Source organism: Papio anubis, chromosome 2, assembly GCF_008728515.1.
Source record: "Papio anubis isolate 15944 chromosome 2, Panubis1.0, whole genome shotgun sequence".
NCBI classification, from domain to species: domain Eukaryota; kingdom Metazoa; phylum Chordata; class Mammalia; order Primates; family Cercopithecidae; genus Papio; species Papio anubis.
Window position 1 is genome coordinate 21853028 of NC_044977.1, and position 19023 is coordinate 21872050.

The 19023-nt window shown below is 39.2% G+C and overlaps 1 pseudogene across 1 annotated transcript; it reads right to left on the reverse strand.

The window, feature by feature from the left end:
• Window positions 1-5298: 5298 nt before the first annotated feature.
• Window positions 5299-6852, reverse strand: LOC116273712 (annotated as a pseudogene). The gene has a single exon (XR_004182032.1). The product of XR_004182032.1 is annotated as a 40S ribosomal protein S25 pseudogene (transcript).
• Window positions 6853-19023: the final 12171 nt, after the last annotated feature.

Below are 19023 nucleotides of genomic sequence, written 5' to 3' on the forward strand. Positions count from 1 at the left end.
TTTTGTACAGACAGGGTTTCACCATGTTGCCCAGGCTGGTCTTGAACTCCTGATCTCAGCTGATCTGCCCACCTCGGCCTCCCAAAGTGCTGGGATTATAGGTGTGAGACACCACGCCCGGCCTCATCAAATTATATTATGATGATTTATTCCCATTAGTCAGACCACATTTATTTCATGAAATGTATATATTCCTCTTTCCTAATAATAAGAAATAAAATAAAAAAACACTGTAATAAAAAGTAACTTAAATATGCAAAGGCTTACATTGGATTTTAAAAAATCTTATGGGGCAAAAGTTTAAAATCATGATACAAGAATATGCTGAACTAGAACAATTGAGCCTGACCATTGTTTCACAATACCATGGGGCCGTGGGAAGTTTTATAACTTAAACTTTCAAAAGACGGTTTTTTTTCTGGATCTCTTCCAAAAGAATATATTTCACTGAATATAGTTCTGAACTATCTCGCTTAAACTTTTTTTTTTCAGAATTTACTATATTTTCAAATACATTAATTACTACTCTTTGGCATTTACTGGTTGCTTGAATATATAAATATAGAAAACATTCTGCTAAGCACTTTCCACGTATAATCCTGTGTAATAGCACCACAATCTGAATGAGACTGGTACTATTACTAATTGCAAATGAGAAAACTGAGGCTCAGGAAAGTTAATTGACTTGTCCTAAGAGTGTACATAGCAAAAATGTGGTAGTGGGTTTCTTTTTTAATTTTTCTGGAGAGTCTGACTTAAGGGTTCCCGTTAACTACTTTTTAATAGCACCTCTGTGGTATTACTTCTGCCTAACTTCCAACTGATAGTATTTCCATTTGTACAATAGTCTTCATATTATAGAACCATTATTTTTAGCATCTTGGGTCTTAGGCTCACAGTTCTTATGGTGGGCCGCTCTGACTTTTAGAATCATGGTTGCCTCACTAACTTGAACTCATTCAAGCATGTTTGGATATCTAATTTTGGGAGGTCCTACTAGTTTCTCATCAGTGCATTCAAACAAACTCATTCTTCATGGGATAAATATGTAAAATCTTTTGTGTAAGTAATAACGCCATATCAAGCCCAGATAATGGCATTGTTTGAGGGATAGGCATTTGTACTTAAGAATAGCTGTAAACCAATTAGTGTTATTGGGTCTTTATATTAATGTTCCCCCATACTGTCATTAAAGGGAATTTAGTGTGTACCAGGCACAGCTAGGACCTGTTAACTATAACACTGTTAACTGTAGCACTATTTTACTTCATTCAAGTGTTAGCAGTACTAGAGAGGTAGCTAGTGTTATCATGAGGCTGAGTATGTTTCTACCAACCTCCTTGGGGAAAGCAATGGATCCAAGCCTTCTTATTTTTATTTAAATCAATATGTTGAGTGATTTCTCCAATATAGCTAGGAATTTGGCAGAATAAAGGATAGAAATCATATTTTAGATACATAATTCTCTCAATAACTTCCCCAAGTAATTTAAAAAATATTCATGACTTAGTTACTTGACTTTCTTGGTTAAATAGCATTGTTGACTTATTTATATGTATGTTTGCTTCATTGCCCATATGTGTGGATTATTTACTTTTTAGATTAGATTGTGGAGGGGATACTATAGTGTGCCACCCAGGTCCTCCACGTCAAGACTGAGGTACTCATTCTTTCAGCACCCTTAGAATATTGGCTGTTGCTGATAGCTTTTACCCAAGTCCCACTCTAGGGATTGTCCTCAGCTTCCTTGCCCAAGACTATTGGTATGGTTTAGCTGTGTCCCCACCCAAATCTCATCTTGAATTGTAGCTCCCACAATTCCCACATGATGTGGGAGGGGCCCAGTGGGACACAATTGAATCATGGGGGCAGGTCTTTCTTGTGCTATTCTCGTGGTAGTGAATAAGTCTTATGAGATCTGATGGTTTTATAAAGGGGAGTTTCCCTATGCAAGCACTCTTCTCTTGTCTGCCGCCACGTGAGACATGCCTATCACCTTCAGCATGATTGTGAGGCCTCCCTAGCCATGTGGAACTGTGAGTCCACTAAATCTCTTTCTTTTGTAAATTGCCTAGTGTCGGGTATGTCTTTACCAACAGTGTGAAAACCGATGAATACACCTATGCTCCTTGCTCAGAAGCAGCCTGCACCCATGACTATGTGATATGCAAAATGTTTCAGGCTCCTTCACCTCCATTTGGAACAACTCTGAAGGGCTATTCCAGACCCCCTGACATCAGCTGAGACCACTGTTGTTTTTATGTAACAGTTCAGTCTCTCCTTCTGCTCAATCCTTTTTTTCTTCAACCCCTTACAGATACTCCTGAGATCACTCTCCAATAAGATCCTCATGCAAATCCCCACTATAGTCTCTTTTCTGGGGAACATGACCTGATATAGTTAGGGAAGAGTTTTAATTCCAAAATTATTTATTCTTGCCACTCATTCAGCCTTCTTCTGGTCTATCTTCCTCCTTTTGACAGTTGTGTACTCTGGGAAATCTTTTTTTTTTTTTTTTTTTTAACCTGAGACAGAGTCTTGCTCTGTCACCCAGGCTGATGTGTAGTGGTGCCACCACAGCTCACTGCAGCCTCAACCTCCTGGACTCAACGGATCCTCCCACCTCAGCCTCCAGAGAACCTGGGACTACAGGCCTGTGCCATTACGCCTGGCTAATTTTTGTATTTTTTGTAGAGACAGTGTTTTGCCATGTTGCCCAGGCTTGTCTCAAACTCCTAGGCTCAAGCAATCCGCCTGCCTCAGCCTCCCTAAGTGCTAGGATTACAGGTGTGAGCCATTCTGCCCTGTTGAAATCAAGCTTTTGATAATTAGCCTAATTACAATGTAAGTGGGAATGCAAATACACTAAAAATAAAATTTAAGAGAGAAATTTGGATTATTGCCAATCCTTCCTCAGCATTAAAAATGATTAGAGATATTTCCATATAATAGGACATGACAGGAAAATTAAAGCCATTCACTGAATATTTTGGGTGCCTACTATACTTAAAAAGCTATGAAAAATTAAAGAAGAGTAAGATATGGCTCCTGCCCTTAAGGAAAAGAAACAAATAGCTAGAAACTAAATAGATAAGAGAAACATTAGTTGTTTTAATAACGTATTATGAGTTCTGATTAGAAAGCAATTTAGCTGGGATAATCGGAGTGGGTATCTGGAAAACTTTATATTAAAGGGCACTGCAGGAAGGCTCAGTGTGTCTGAGGACACCTTAGTCAACTTAGCATTTTAAACCCATTAACCAACTTTTTGTAAACTCCTATATGATATAATTGTCAAATTCTCTTCCCCCAATCTGAGTCAGTTGGAGGTGAGCTGATTTTACCAATGGTAGTGTCAGCTACCATTGACGTGCCTCCACACTCCCAATTCTTTCCTTTCATAAGCCTCAAGATCAAATGACCTTCTCAGTAACTTACATTTTCAGTTTGACAAAAGTATTTTCACTGGTTCCTTGTAATTCTGCATGGGAGAAATCATGAGAACATTTAACAAGGGCTTAAGTGTGTCCACTTATGTCGATGAATCATTTGCTCCTAGCCCTGAACCACTTCTTCCTGCCTCGTTCGCTCTGACTGCTTCTACTCTGCTAATAAGTGGTTTTGTCTGAGTTGTGCTGGAAGAAAAAGATCTGGTGAGGGTGGAATGTGTCATGAGTAAATGAAAGTGCCAACTGAAGTGAGAACACAAAGAGGTGAATGGAGAGATTGAACCCATATTCCTTTAAATTTAGACCTGAGCTTATCATTTCAAGATGGGGCTTCAATATTTTAAATTGGAAACAGTTCTGAGTTATTGCTCAGAGGATCCAGTAACAATCTGTCAACAAAGTAGTAATCTTGGGAGATTTTCCCAAAGTATAATTTCTGGGCTTTGTACATATGTCTTATGGTAGATATGTACCCAAAGCAGGCTAACCAACCTGACCAAACTGGTGGATTTACCAATTGTGTTTCTTTGAAGCCACACATAGAAACCACCAAATCTATTAGTGGACTCAATTCAGCTGTTGTAATTTGTCAACTGAAGGAACATATCAAGAATCAAGACCAACTTATCTAATTCACATGCTACTTTAGCTCTTTCTTTCATTTCACCTGGGATTTTATTAAGATTGTAGTTTTGGAAACCAGGGCAGGAGTGGGGCAGTGATAGGGGAGCGGAGCGGAGAGAAAGGAAGAAAAACCCAGGATTGAAGATAGAGCTTCCCTTCATTGCTCAATCCCTGATATCCTGTGGCATTGGCTCCCATTCCTTGCCATTTTATTCCAGACAATAGAACCAGTCAGACCTGCAGTGCTTTACTTCAGACATTACATCCTATGACAAACATGTCAACAGATCATAACTGTGTGGCTTCTCTATTCTTTCCTGAAGCAATATTTCTTTATTATTGGAGCTTGGGAATCAAATAAAGGGAACCTCTCCAAAGAATTAAGGCATTTAAGCTGTGTGTTTTAAAAGCTTATTTTTTGTTCTATTTGGCAGCAGGAATGCTCCAAGGATTTCTGGATAATCAGCACCATAGAAAATTATTCCTCCTTTAAAGTTTCTACTAAAGAATTTACATTATAATTTTACATTTTCTATTATATAGCTCCAACCATCTAAAGCAAAACTGTGGTGTATTGCTTGTGTTTAAAACATGCAGTCACTGGACTGGAAGCAAGCTTTACGGAAGGTCATATTTCTTAAATGTTTTTAAATCTCTAGGGCTATTTTTTTAAAAGAGAAAGTTAAACACTGATGTGATAATATTAAAAGTTATTTTTTATTCAGCTCCTCTTAGGTACCAGATTTCATTCTAAGGGCTTCACAAGCATTAACTCATTTAATCCTCATTAAACACATTAGTTAAATATTTTTATTATCCTCATTTTTTAGCTTAGGAAACTAAGGCATAGAAAGAGTAAGAAGGTTGTTCAAGGTCTCACAGCTGATAGGTGGAAGAGCCAGAATTTGTATCTAGGCAGGCTGCTTCTAGGACTATGCTACATGGCGCCACGTGATAGCAAGCTGCCATTTTATAGATGATAAAATTGGTATCCAAAGACATGAAATAATGGCTGGGCGCAGTGGCTCATGCCTGTAATCCCAGCACTTTGGGAGGCCAGGGCAGGAGGATCACGAGGTCAGGAGATCAAGACCATCCTGGCTAACATGGTGAAATGCTACCTCTACTAAAAGTCCAAAAATTAGCTGGGCGTGGTGACGCATGCATGCCTGTAATCCCACCTACTTGAGAGGCTGAGGCAGGAGAATTGCTTGAACCAGGGAGTCAGAGGTTGCAGTGAGCCGAGATTGCGCCACTGCACTCCAGCCTGGTGACAGAGCAAGACTGTGTCTCAAAAACAAAAACAAAAACGACATGAAGTAACTTGCTAAGATCATATACCTGGTAAGTCATGGAGTCAGGATTTGACCTTGAGTCCCTTGGGCCTCTTTCCAATGCCTTTGTTTTCATTTCACGCTGACCTATAGGTAAAAGTCGCAGAAACTGGAATCATACAGTCAGAAGAACAGCTGACAGGCAGTTTGGATTTTCCCCATTATAGACAGACAAAACCTGAAAAATGTAGGCATTTATTTTAATATTTCCAAATCTAATATAAATACAGGCTCAGCACCATTTTTCCTAACCAAGCATCTACCTTTGGTAAGTCCTCATTGTTCCTTCTTCCCCCTTGACCTCAGCCTCCAAAAGAAGGACTGGAGGCCAGGGACAAATCTTGACTATGCAAGTGAACAATTAAACGTACTTGGGGCTCCATCGATGAGGAATCTCCCACGTTGCTCACCTGTCTAGCGCCAGTAGGGCATCTTTGAAGAGAGTCCCAAGTCCAGGGTTGTAGGACTGTTCATGGGACCTCAGGGTCAACCCCATGGTTGTTGTCACCGTCGGGCTTGGGCTTGCCCTACAGAAGCTACCTGACATTTACCTGACCCACATCTACTCAAAATCATATCACATGTTGACTTCTTGATAAATAAGATGACACGACATGTAAAAACACTGCCAGTAAGTGAACAAAGCAGGATACCCAGTTGAGGTCCTGATCATGATGTGAAGTTCTTTTTGAATTTTATGTCTTTAAGGATTAAGTGAATTAGAGTATCTTAAGCCTCTAACTGTGTTTGGGACATAGTAGATACTAATATTCTTTTCTTTCTTTTTTTTTTTTGATTGAATAAAGTTTTATTTTTCCAAATGTACAGTTGGTTGGACCTATTCATGCATCTTCACCAGCAGCTGGAGCATCTCCGCCCTTGGTATTTCTGGTGTAAATTACTTGAGCTCTGTACTTTGAAACCAGTTTGATACGTCCTTTACTAAGGAGCTCCTGAAGGGCTGCCCTGGCCAGGGAACCTCGAATCTTCAGTCTTTCAGAGACCATAGCTGGGGTTATAGTTTATAGTTGGGAACTTCCTTACAGAGTTTGTCGTAGGTAGCTTTGTCAAACAAGACTAAGTTATTGAGCTTGTCCCGAACTTTGCCTTTGGACCACTTCTTCTTTTTGGCCTTGCCCCCGGATTTGTTCACTGGGTCTTTGTCTTTCTTGGCTGACTTTCCGGCATCCTTCTTCCTCTTGTCGTCCTTGGGGGGCATTGCGAAGCTTGCAGAGCAGCAGCGGACACAGCAGCCTTGCTAAGATGTCGGACAAAAAGCCTTATATTCTTTTCTTTGCTTGTCTTCCATTCCCTTCCCTGTGCATGTAAATAATGATTCTGGCAACCAAGAAACATACGAGCTGATCAATTATTGAGCAAATGTATTTAAAATACCCACTGCGTGCCTGGCATTCCTGGGCTTTGTGTAGAATACTAGAGTTGTTGCTGGCTAGCCAAGTCTTTAAGAAACATACTTTTAAAAATTATTTTTTTTATCATAGTAAAATTTACATAACACAGAAATGATTATTTTAGTCATTTAAGTGTACAGTTCAGCGGCATTAAGTACATTTACAGTGTTGTGCAACCATCACTATCCATTTTCAGAAATTTTTTATTGTCACAAACAGAAACTCTGTACCCATTAAATAATGTCCTTATTCTTCTCTTAGCACCTGGTAACCCTGTCTGTCTCCATGAATTTGCCTGTTCTAGGTATCTCTTATTAGTGGAATAATGCAATATTTGTTTTTTTGTGTATGGCTTATTTCAGTTAGCATAATGTTTTTAAAGTTTATCCATGTTGCAGCATGTATCAGAATTTCCTTTTTGTTGAGATGGGGTCTCACTCTGTCACCCAGACTGGAGTGCAGTGGCATGATCTTGGCTCACTGCAGCCTCAACTTCCCAAGTTCAGGTGATCCTCCTACCCCAGCCTCCTGAGTAGCTGGGACTACAGGCACGCGCCATCGTGCCTGGCTAAGTTTTTGTATTTTTGGTAGAGATGGGGTTTCGTCATCTTGCCCAGGCTAGTCTCAGACTCCTGAGCTCAAGTGATCCGCCTGCCTCGGCCTCCCAAATTGCTGGTATTACACTGCACCCAGCCAGAATTTCCTTTCTTTTTTAAGGCTAGTATTCTATTGTATGTGTTTGCTACTTTTGTTTATCCTTTTATCTGATGACAGACACTTAGGTTTTTTTCTACCTTTTGGCTATTGTGAATAGAGCTGCTATGAATATGGGTACACAAGTATCTGTTTGAGTCTCTGCTTTCAACTTTTTTGGGCATAAACCTGCAAGTGGAATTGCTGGATCATATGGTAATATTATTTTTAACTTTTTGAGGAAATGTCATACGTTTTCCACAGTGGCTGTGCCATTTTACATTCCCACCAGTGATGCACGAGTTCCAGTTTCTACACATCCTTGACAACGCAGTTTGTATTTTAGTAAATGCACTTCTTGCAGTATTTTCCATAAAACATAACCATCCTAATGGATGTAAAGTAATATCTCATTGTGGTTTTGACTTGCATTTCCCTAATGACTAAGGATATTGACATCTTTTCATGTGCTTGTTGGCCATTTGTGTATCTTCTTTGGAGAAATGTTTATTCAAATCCTTTGTTCATTCCTGAATTGGATTGTTTTTATTTTCATTGCAGAGTTGTAGGAGTTCTTTATATATTCTGGATATTAATCTACAGTCAGATATATGACTTACAAATGTTTTCTCCCATTCTGTGGGTCGTCTTTTTAATCTCTTGATAGTATGCTTTGGTGTATGAAAGTTTTTAATTTTGATGGGGTCCGCTTTATCTGTTTCTTCTTTTGTTGTCTGTACTTTTGGTATAGTATCCAAAAAATCATCACCAAATTCAACATCCTTCAGAAACATACTTTTTGTTTGTTTGTTTTGTAAAGAAAAGTCTTGGGGTTGATCCAAAGGGAGTGAGTTATCCAAACTGTTCACAGTGAGTTACAGATCAAACTTCTTGTTCTACTTTTTCCCCACTTCTCACTACTGCCCTTGACTAGTCTTAAAAAAAAAAATTTAAAAAGTCTTGGGGGAGAAAAGGAGGAGGGCAAGGATTGAAAAACTGAGTATTGTGCTTGGTATTTGGGTGACTGAATCAATAGTACCCCAAACCTCAGCATCACACAAAATACCCAGGTAACAAATCTACACATGTACCCCCTGAATCTAAAATCAAAGTTGAAATTGTTTTAAAAAAGAGAAAACTCTCCAGGGAAATAGAGAATAATTGAGGTCAATGTATAGTAATTTTAAGTTGAAGGTGGTAGATAACGAATATACAGTTGTTCAGAGAAGAGGGAAAACGATCCAAGTACCTTAATAAAATCTTAACTTTACATCAGTTTACTCTGAGCGAGAAGAAATAAAGTGCAAGTCCAGAAGACATAGTGCTTGCCCAACTAAAGAGGAGTTCTGGGAATAAGCCAAGCCCTTGGAATAAGCGACAGTTGCATAATCATTTCAAATAAACAATTTGGATGTACGTAGGATCTTGTATATATATTTATTTATTGTGTACACTTTTATCTCCCAAATCCAATTATGCTTTTAAGAATAGGCAAAAGCTTGTTGTGAGGTGATGGATTGATGGTGAATGGGAGTGAGAAGTAAAGCAATTTTTGCAAGCAAGAAGATCAGTTTTGCGATCTGGGAGGCCCCTTACTTTACACTAAAATATCTATTTGTATAGTTTTGTTCCATTGATGAGAGGAAAATATTTGTGATGACATCCATGTGTCCTAAGTTTCTATGGCACTTACAACTTGAGTTGTTCCCCATAATTCCTCATATATCTAGATTATCTATCTATCTATCTATCTATCTATCTATCTGTCTGTCTGTCTGTCTGTCTGTCTGTCTGTCTGTCTATCTATCTATCATCTATCTACCTATCTATCTTAATGCCACCTAATCAATTATCTTTCAATTCAGAGTATGAATTTGCTATTAAATTCTGGGTAGTTCCTTGAAGTGGTTCTGGGAATGTTGAGGACTCCAAACAGAATTGCTACCCTATTATCCAAAGCCTGACTCCAAATTCCTATTTGTTATGTAATTCTTTGTTGGACTGGTATTTAAACACACATTCCTTTGTATTTGTCCTCCATTTCCTGGAGCTTAATTTTCTTCTTAGAGCAAATCGATCTTCAGCTTTGGGAGGATCCAGATCATAAAGGGTCTTGTGCATCCGGTCAAGATGTGCAGATATTGTATGTCATAGATTGGGAAGCCAGTGAGAAGACAGGATTATATTGATTTGTTAGAAAGTTCACCCTGGCAGCATGGTGGAAAAGAGTTTGGAAGTAAATGGGATGAGGCTGATGGTTTTACTCTCCCCTTCTTCTTTTCATATTCCAACCTCACTGAGGAAAGGAGCCTTATGTTGGATATTATAATCCCATGAAGAAACAGGGAGAAAGGGGTTTGAGAAACAGAAACACAATCAACACTGACATACAAACATGTTGCTATGGGGATCTATTGTCAAAACCCTGAGATTTCTTTTGCAATGTTTACCAAGCACTCAGCCCATCAGACATGAAACACCTAGGCTCATCACTCCCCTGGTTCTGGCAGGCAGGTTTCCTCACTTCTGGTTTATCTTTCCTACAGAGCAACTGGTCAGATGCTGAGTGTTGGGGATTGGGACAGGCAATTTATATTCTAAAATGGAGGCTTTATATTTTTAATTTTTCCTCAAAAAATTTCAAATGTACAGAACAATAGAGATAACAAATTATTAAAATAAAATCAATAATTTTCAATATTTAATTAAATATTTAATTTAATATTAAAATAGTAGAGAAAGGAACTCTGCTATTCCTGTGACCCGTGTTCAATAATTAGTAATATTTTGCCATACTTGCTTTATTACTAAATCTACATTTTTGCTGGTCTTTTTTATTCATATTATTTTGATTGATTGACACATCATAATTATAAATATTTATGAGGTACAATGTGGTATTTTGATATATGTATAGAATGCGAAATGATTAAATCAAGTAAATTAACATATCCATCACCTCAATTATGTATCATTTTTTATGGTGAGATATTTGAAGTTTACTCTGTTATTTTGAAATATGTAATATATTCTTGTTGACTATAGTCATCCTGCTCTGTGATAGATGTTAAAACCTATTCCTCCTGTCTGTTTGACACTTTATACTCTGATCAACAGCTCTCTATTACCTCTCCCAGCCACTCTCTGGTAACCACCATTCTACTCTCTACTTGTATGAGTTCAATACTTCTTAGATCCCACACATAAATGAGATCAGATAGTATTTGTCTTTTTGTGCCTGGTTTATTTCACTTTTTGCTGAAGTATTTGAAAGCAAATTTTCTCATGACCTCATGTCATTACACCTCTACATGCTTCATTATGCATCTCTTAAAAAGAAACATTTTCTTACATAATCATAATTATCACATCTAACAATATTAACAGTGATTCTTGGGTAACCTCTAGTATATCCAGTCTACATTTAAATGTCCCTACTTGTCTTAAAAATCTATTTGTGTAGTTGATTTGTTGAGCTAGGATTCAAACAAAATCAAAGATATTTTCTAAACATTTCATTATACTCCAGATATTAGGTTTTCTCTGACAAATTCTTTAACCCCACGTTTTCAGTTTGTATTGGAGTGCTTTTATGTGGTTCATAATTTTGGAAGCCATTTCTATCCATTTCATTAAATCAGTTACCATGTATAGTAGGCTGAATAATGTCCTTTCCCCTCTGTTCTCCATGATATCCAGATCCTAATCCCTAGAACCAGTGAATGTTAACCTACATGGCAAGAGAGATTTTGTAGATGTGATTAAGTTAAAAATCTTGAGATGGGGAGATTATCCTGGATTACATGGGTGAACATTAAATGCACTTACATATGTCCTTATAAGAAGGAAGTGGAGGTTGGGTACGGTGGCTCACACCTGTAATCCCAGCATTTTGGGAGGTTGAGGTGGACAGATCACCTGAGATCAGGGGTTCGAGACCAGTCTGGCCAACATGGTGAAAACCCGTCTCTACTAAAAATGCACAAATTAGCCTGGTGTGGTGGCGAGTGCCTGTAATCTCAGCTACTTGGGAGGCTGAGGCAGGAGAATTGCTTGAACCTGAGAGGCGGAGGTTGCAATGAGCTGAGATCATGCCACTGTATTCCAGGCTGGGTGAAAGAGTGAGATTGTGTTTCAAAAAAAAAAAAAAAAAATAAATAAATAAAAATAAAAATTTAAAAAAAAATAAATAAATAAAGAGAAGGAAGTGAAGAGAGATTTAATACAGAAGACAGAGAAGACAGAAGGCCATGTGACAGAAGCAGAAGGAAACAGAGTCACAGAGAGAACATGCTACACTGCTGGCTTTGAGGATGGAGGAAAGGGCCAGAGCCAAAGAATGCAGGTGGCTACTAGAAACAGGAAAAGGCAGTGCAAGGGATTCTTTCCTCGAGACTTCAGGGAGCCCTACCTACACCTTAATTTCATTCCAGTAAAACTGATTTTAGAGTTCTGGACTCCAGAACTATAAGAAAATAAATTTGTGCTGTTTTAAGCCACCAAGCTATTAGCAGTTTGTCAGAGCAGCCATAGGAATCTAATACACCATGGTTCAAAGATATCTATGAAGTAGGAATTCTGTTCTCTGTAGAAGATAGTTCAGAGGCCAGAGCTACTGGAGAGGCAACATGCAGTTGAGGAAATGGTAATGAACTTGGAACTGGCTTCTAGACTACATTCTGTCAAAGACTTTGAGCCAAGTTGACCTTTCTGATATTCATTTCCCACATATATAAAAATCAAAGGAATGGGCCAGGCACAGTAGCTCACACCTGTAAACCCAGCTTTTTGGGAAGTTGAGGTAGGAGGATTGCTTGGGCCTAGGGGTTTGAGGCTGCAGTGAGCCGTGATCATGCCAGTGCCCTCCAGCCTGGGTGACAGAGTAAGACTCCAACTCAAAAACAGACAAAACAAAACAAAACACAAAAGTCAAAGGAATGGGTGGGATAAATTGTCCTTGAGGGTCCTTTAATCTCCCTACCCTGTCCATCAAGTAAGATGGACAAGGCAACAGAACAGTAGAACAATGAGGGCAGAGGAAACAACATAGGACACCAAATTCTTATAAAAGGCCTCAAAGCTTAAGGGAATGTGTGGAAGGACGTGGGGAAGGTAGGGAGGAGGGTAACATTGCAAAGTAACCGAAACAATCTTATGACTTTATGTTGGTGTTTGTGCTGGTATGGAGTGTGTTTAAGTGCTGTGGACGGAAATGCCTAGGGTCTTACTGAGAAGCATCCCTCCTTTTCTTCCCTGTTTCTTCACTCTGTCACAGCATACCCATAGCAGCCTGATCTGCAAATCAGCAGTGTAAAGAGCTCAAATCTAGAGGCTGAAGGCTTATTGCATTGACGTTCTCATCCTAGAGGTCGCTGAATGCAGAACGTGGGAACTTCTGGGCTTCCTATGCAACAGCTTGCTTAAACCTGGAAGGGACCCCTGGCTGGGAATAGTCACATTTCTCAAATGGTTAATGGATCCTCTACTGGGTTAAAAGCTTTACATTTGAAATCGTCCTATCTTCACAAAAAGTCTCTCTGAAGTAGTTATTGGCACCTCTGTTGTGTTAGTAAGGAAACGAGGTTCAGCAGAAGGTGTGATTTTACCCGAGATGACACAGCTGACAAGCGGTCAAGTCTGAATCCTTTTCTAATGTTTGTTTATGGTCATACATTTCTCTTTAAGCACAACTTTAATTACACATAATAAATTTAATGTGTCATATTTTCATTAGCATTAGTTCAAAATGTTTTCTAATTTCCATTGTGTTTTTTCATTAGTCTGTAGGTTATTTAGAAATATATTTAAACTTTCCAGGTAGGTGGGATTTTCACTTATCTGTTAGTTATTAATTCTAGCTTACTTGAACTGTGGTTAGAAAATATTTTTATGTATACTGTTAAGCTTAGAAATGTGTAAGACTTGCTTATGGCTTGCAATATTTGTAAGTATCTATTTATACTTGAAAAGAATGTGTATTCTCAAGTTCTTAGGTGTCCTTTGTGTGTCAGTTAAATCAAATTCTTTGCTGTGCTGTTCAGATCTTCAATATCTTTAGTAAGATATTGCTAAGATTCTACTGAGATGGTGGATTTGTCCATTTTCTCTTTTAGTTCTGTCATTTTTTTTGCCTTATATATTTTGATGCTATGTTACCAAGGGTATATGATGAATTATATTTGTTATATATGTCTATGGACTGAAACTTTTATCTTTTTAAAGTATCCCTCTTGCACTCTTTTCAATAAATGCTATGGGGAAAAATCTGATTGCCATAGACAGAAGAATGAAACTGGATGCCTATCTCTCACAATACACAAAAGTGGTTCAAGATTAAAGACTTACCTGTAAGACTTGAAACTATAAAAACACTAGAAGAAAATCTAGGGAAAACTCTTCTGGACATTGGCTTAGGCAAAGAATTTCTGACTAAGACTTCAAAAGCACAGTAAACAAAAACAGACAAATGGGACTTAAACTAAAACTCTTCTGCAGAGCAAAGAAAATAAGCAACAGAGTGAACAGACAACCTGCAAAATGGGAGATAGACAATGGAGACTGAGTCAAGGAGTGACAGAGAGGTGGAGGATGAGAAATTACTTAATGAGTACAAAGTATGTTATCTGAGTGATGGATGCCCTAAAAGCTCTGACTTGACCATTATACAATCTCTTCATGCAATGAAATTGCACTTGCCCTCCATAAATTTATATAAATTAAAAAGTAAAATATCCCTCTTTACCTCTAGTGATGATTTTCCCTTTAAAATCTATTTTAACTATGTAGCAGACCCTCTTAATATTCTTCTGATATTTCCCTGTCACTTGCCATTGCTGTCCACCCTGATGGTTTTCCTACTGCCATCACCAATACTCCATTTGAGAGCTTTCTCTGGTAAGCTTGGTTCATGTGCAGGGAAGGGAGCCCAAAGGTTCTGGGAAGTTGAAACGCCGGTAGCAGTCTTCATCTAGTGACAGATGGAAACTGGAGGATAAATAACTCAGCTTCATCATCTATTGGGTGGGACCACTCTGAGGGATATTCTTTATTATCTCTCAGAGGTCCTCAGCAGGACTGACTCCCAGGTGTCCTTTGTGGTAATCTGCTAACTAATACCTGGCATTGGCTTGTTTCTTTTCCTTTTATCACCCTTTCCCCTTCCCATTTCTCCTATTAGAGCTTCTTAGGATCACTTTGCAAATGAACTATGTGCTATGGTTTGAATATTTGTCACCTCCAAAACTCATGCTCGATTTAATCCCCAATGTAGGAATATTGAGTGGTTCAGCCTTTAAGATGTGATTGGATCATGAGGACTCTGCCCTGGTGAATGGATTAATTGATTAATGAATTAGTGAGTTAATGGATTAATGGGTTATCATTGGAGGGGAACTTGTGGTTTATAAGAGAGATACCTGAGCTTGCATCTTAGTATGCTCAGCCCCCTGTCTGTGTGATGCTCGCACTACCTTGGGATCCTCTTTATCCTTTTCTTCCAACTTTAAAAAATATTATTTCTTTTAAATAATAGAGACAGGGTCTCACCATGTTGCCCAGGCTAGTCTCGAACTCCTGGTCTCAAGCAGTCCCCCAACCCTGGCCTTCTAAAGTGCTGGGATTACAAGCATTAGCCACCATGCCTGGTCTCTCCCCAATTTTATTCCTTATAACTAGGATGCTATTCATCCTGGTATGTCCAGGAACAGTCCCAGTTTACGCCCATTGTCACAGTGTAATTATTGATAATGCCCCTTTCTACTTTCAAATCGTTCTGCTTTAATGATGAGTTAAATGATTGCCCTACTTAGAGTGTTTTCATAACACTTAGACCTGCCTCTATCACTACATGATTCACAATGTGCTATGTTGTATTTTAATTGTTTTTTGGATTTGTCTCCTTCATGGGATTTAGTGTAGTCACTGGGAATGATTTTCTTTACTTCTGCAGACTCCAGCATATATATCTGGCATTGGGAGGAGCTCAGCCATGCTCGTCGGACATGTGAATGTTTTTGAAACCTTGTTTCTTTCATTTTGTGCACAGTAGGTGCTCAATAAATCATTTTTAATTGAAGTAGATAGCTGTCTGTTATGAAAATGAGAAATGAGTCTGACAAGAACAGTGCTGCTTCTCTCTGCCCCCCTTTATTTGTGGTCGTCAGCTTAGAGATCTCATTTTACCTCCCGATTCATGAGTCATCTCTTCCTCTTGCCTCACCCATAGCTATTTGAATTCTTTGAAAACTGGAGTTAGTTATCCTTTTCAAGTCTCCAGTGAGTGCTGTGCTGACCTGATTTCCAGTTGCTGGGTGCTTGCTTTGGGCAAGTGTACCTCCACAGTTGAAATCTTCCCTCCACCCCGAGCTCCTGAGGCTCTCCCCACTCTGTCATCTGTTTCAGAAGCAGCTTTTGTACCATCTTGCTTTTACCTTTGAGGCCACACCCACTGTTGGTTACTTCATCCCGTGGCTATGTCTGTACAAGTGAAATGAAGTGCATAATGAAGTCAACGGTGGGTTTAATTCAGGCCACTTTTGCCTGACACTTCTTCCTGTTGCTGTCAGCTCGTTGCCTCAGCGCCCCCGCCTCCATCCCGCTTATTGTTTGGAGGCTGGAATCTGCTGTGCCACAGGAGTATTTTCTGGGCCTTGTCATTTACTTGAAATGATGGAAGCCATTTTCTTTCTTCAGGAATTATGAGACCTAATCCACCTGGATTGGTGGATTGTTCTTCAATCCACCAAATGGGTTGTTCTTCCTGCTGGTTGCTAAAAACCATCACGTATTCAGTTTTCAACAAACAATTGTTGAGAACTTACTAGGTACAAGCAATAATACCAACAACATTTTGTCCTCAGGGAGTTCTCTAGAGGCTGTGGGCATGCACGGCTCAAATCCACTTGCATGAGAAGCTCATGAAGAGGGTAGTTAGCTGATATTTCCAGCTGCGGCCCCTCTGGATCCGCCCCTGCTTTCATGCTGCCAAGTCACACTTTTCTGGGGATTCTTCTAGCTAGTAACTGAATGTGGTAGTTGTATGGTACCAGAGTCAGGCTATTTCTGGCTGGCATGGGACTCCTCTAATGAGAAGTCTTTGCCTGAGGTCTCCTGGTCGGCCTGGCTGAGACTCAGCGCTGCAATGTCATCTGACTCCTACTACCCCATCTTCCTCCTTTCCTCCTAGTCTGAAGGCCCTCCCTGCCCATGCTGGCTCCCCCTCCCCAAATCTTTCAAGGCATTTCTCCCAAGAAATCTCCTGCATGACTAATTTTGTCTTGGCGTCTTCTTCTTAGAAGAGTTGAGCTGACACAAGTTTCCAGTCCAGTATTGTAGATTAAACATGTGCACAAAGAACACAGAATATTCTTCATTGTATTCCTCTCCAACATTAAGTAGTGAGATTAAAGTACAACAGGGACAGATAATCTTAGATTGCAAAAAGAGGTATATTTTATATTTACCATAGTTTGTCATTTCTGAGAGGACAAGGACCATGACCAATATAATTATTTGTTCAGGTGAACAATTCTTTGTTCACTTGTCATGGGTGATAAGTAAAAGCACTTAAGAGAAGAAAGATAATAATAGTTTTATAATTGTAATAATCATAATAATTTATTGAGGGCCTTATCTCTGCCAGGCATTAGGTATTTTGTACATCTTTTTTTCCAGTCTTCATAACAATCAAACAAAGAAGATATTACTGTCATCTCATTTTGCAGATGAAGAAAGTGAAAAATAAAAGAGGTTAAATAGATTCCTTATGGTCAGCCAGACACAGTGGCTCACATCTGTAATCCCAGCACTCTGGGAGGCCGAGGTGGGAGGATCACCTGAGGTCAAGAGTTCAAGACCAGCCTGGCCAACATGGTGAAAATACATGGTGAAAATCTCTACTGAAAATACAAAAATTAGCCAGGCATGGTGGCACATGCCTGTAATGTCAGCTACTCAAGAGGCTGAGGCAGGAGAATTGCTTGAACCCGGGAGGTGGAGGTTACAGTAAGTTGAGATCGCACCACTGCACTCCAGCCTGTGCAACCCTGTGCCCAGCCTAATTTTGTATTTTTAGTAGAGATGGGGTTTTGCCATGTTGGCCAGGCTGGTCTCACACTTCTGACCTCAGGTGATCCACCCACCTCTGCCTCAGATTATTCTTGTTTCTGTCTTAAAAAAAAGAAAAAGATTGCTCAAGGTCACCCTGGGGCTAGTGAGTGGCTGTGTCAGGGTTTGGGTTTGTGAGGCTCTGATGCTCTTGAATTTCCCATGACACACGCTCTGTCTTAAGGGTGAGCTTCAGACTTAGGCCAGGTGGTAATCAGTCGGGGGAATTTGAGGAATATTTCTCCCAATGGGCTGGGGAGTCTATAGTCTAGACCAGATCTTAGTCCATGAGTTCTACATTCTTAGTATTTCATACTGTATTTTTAGGAACTTCTGAAAAAGAAAGATGATGTCTTCAAGATGGGCTTCTCCTTTTTTATTAGATCCTGTTGTCCAGAGTTGTAGAGCAAGAATGTACCCTAGAAAAAAGCCAGATACAAAAAGCCAATATGGTATGATTCCATTTATATGAAATTTCCAGAATAGGGAAGTGACTTAATGAGGGTGGGGTTTCTTTTTCGGGTAATGAAAATGTTCTGAAATTAGATAGTAATAATGGTTGCACAACTCTTTGAATACACTAAAAACCACTGAGTAAGTATACTTTAAAAGAGCAAATATAATAAATATATATACAGTGTATTAGGCTTCTAGGCTTTCTTTAGGAACTCAAAAACTTCTTACATTACAAATGTTTAATGCTAAACTAAATTATGATTCATCTCTAGGTTTTTACCTTACTTTTAGAGGTCGAATGGCTTTCTTACTCTAAAATGGGTGCATACAGCTCATACTTTCAGATTATTTCTTTTTTATATTTTGGAGATGGAGTCTTGCTCTGTTGCCCAGGCTGGAGTGCAGTGGTGTGATCTTGGCTTACTGTAACCTCTGCCTCCAAGGTTCAAGTGATTCTCCTGCCTTAGCCTCCCAGGTAGCTGGGATTACAGACATGTGCCACCATGCCTGAGTAATTTATTTTTATTTTTATTTTTTATTATACTTTAAGTTCCAGGGTACATGTGCACAATGAGCAGGTTTGTTACATAGGTATACATGTGCCATGTTGGTTTGCTGCACCCATCAACTCGTCATTTACATTAGGTATTTCTCCTAACGCTATCCCTCCTCCAGCCCCTCACACCCCAACAGGCCCTGGTGTGTCATGTTCTCTGCCCTGTGTCCATGTGTTCTCATTGTTCAACTCCCGCTTATGAGTGAAAACATGCGGTATTTGGTTTTCTGTCCTTATGATATTTTGCTGAGAATGATGGTTTCCAGCTTCATCCATGTCTCTGCAAAGGACATGAACTCATCCTTTTTTATGGCTGCAGAGTATTCCATGGTGTATATGTGCCACATATTCTTTTTCCAGTCTATCATTGATGAGTACTTGGGTTGGTTCCAAGT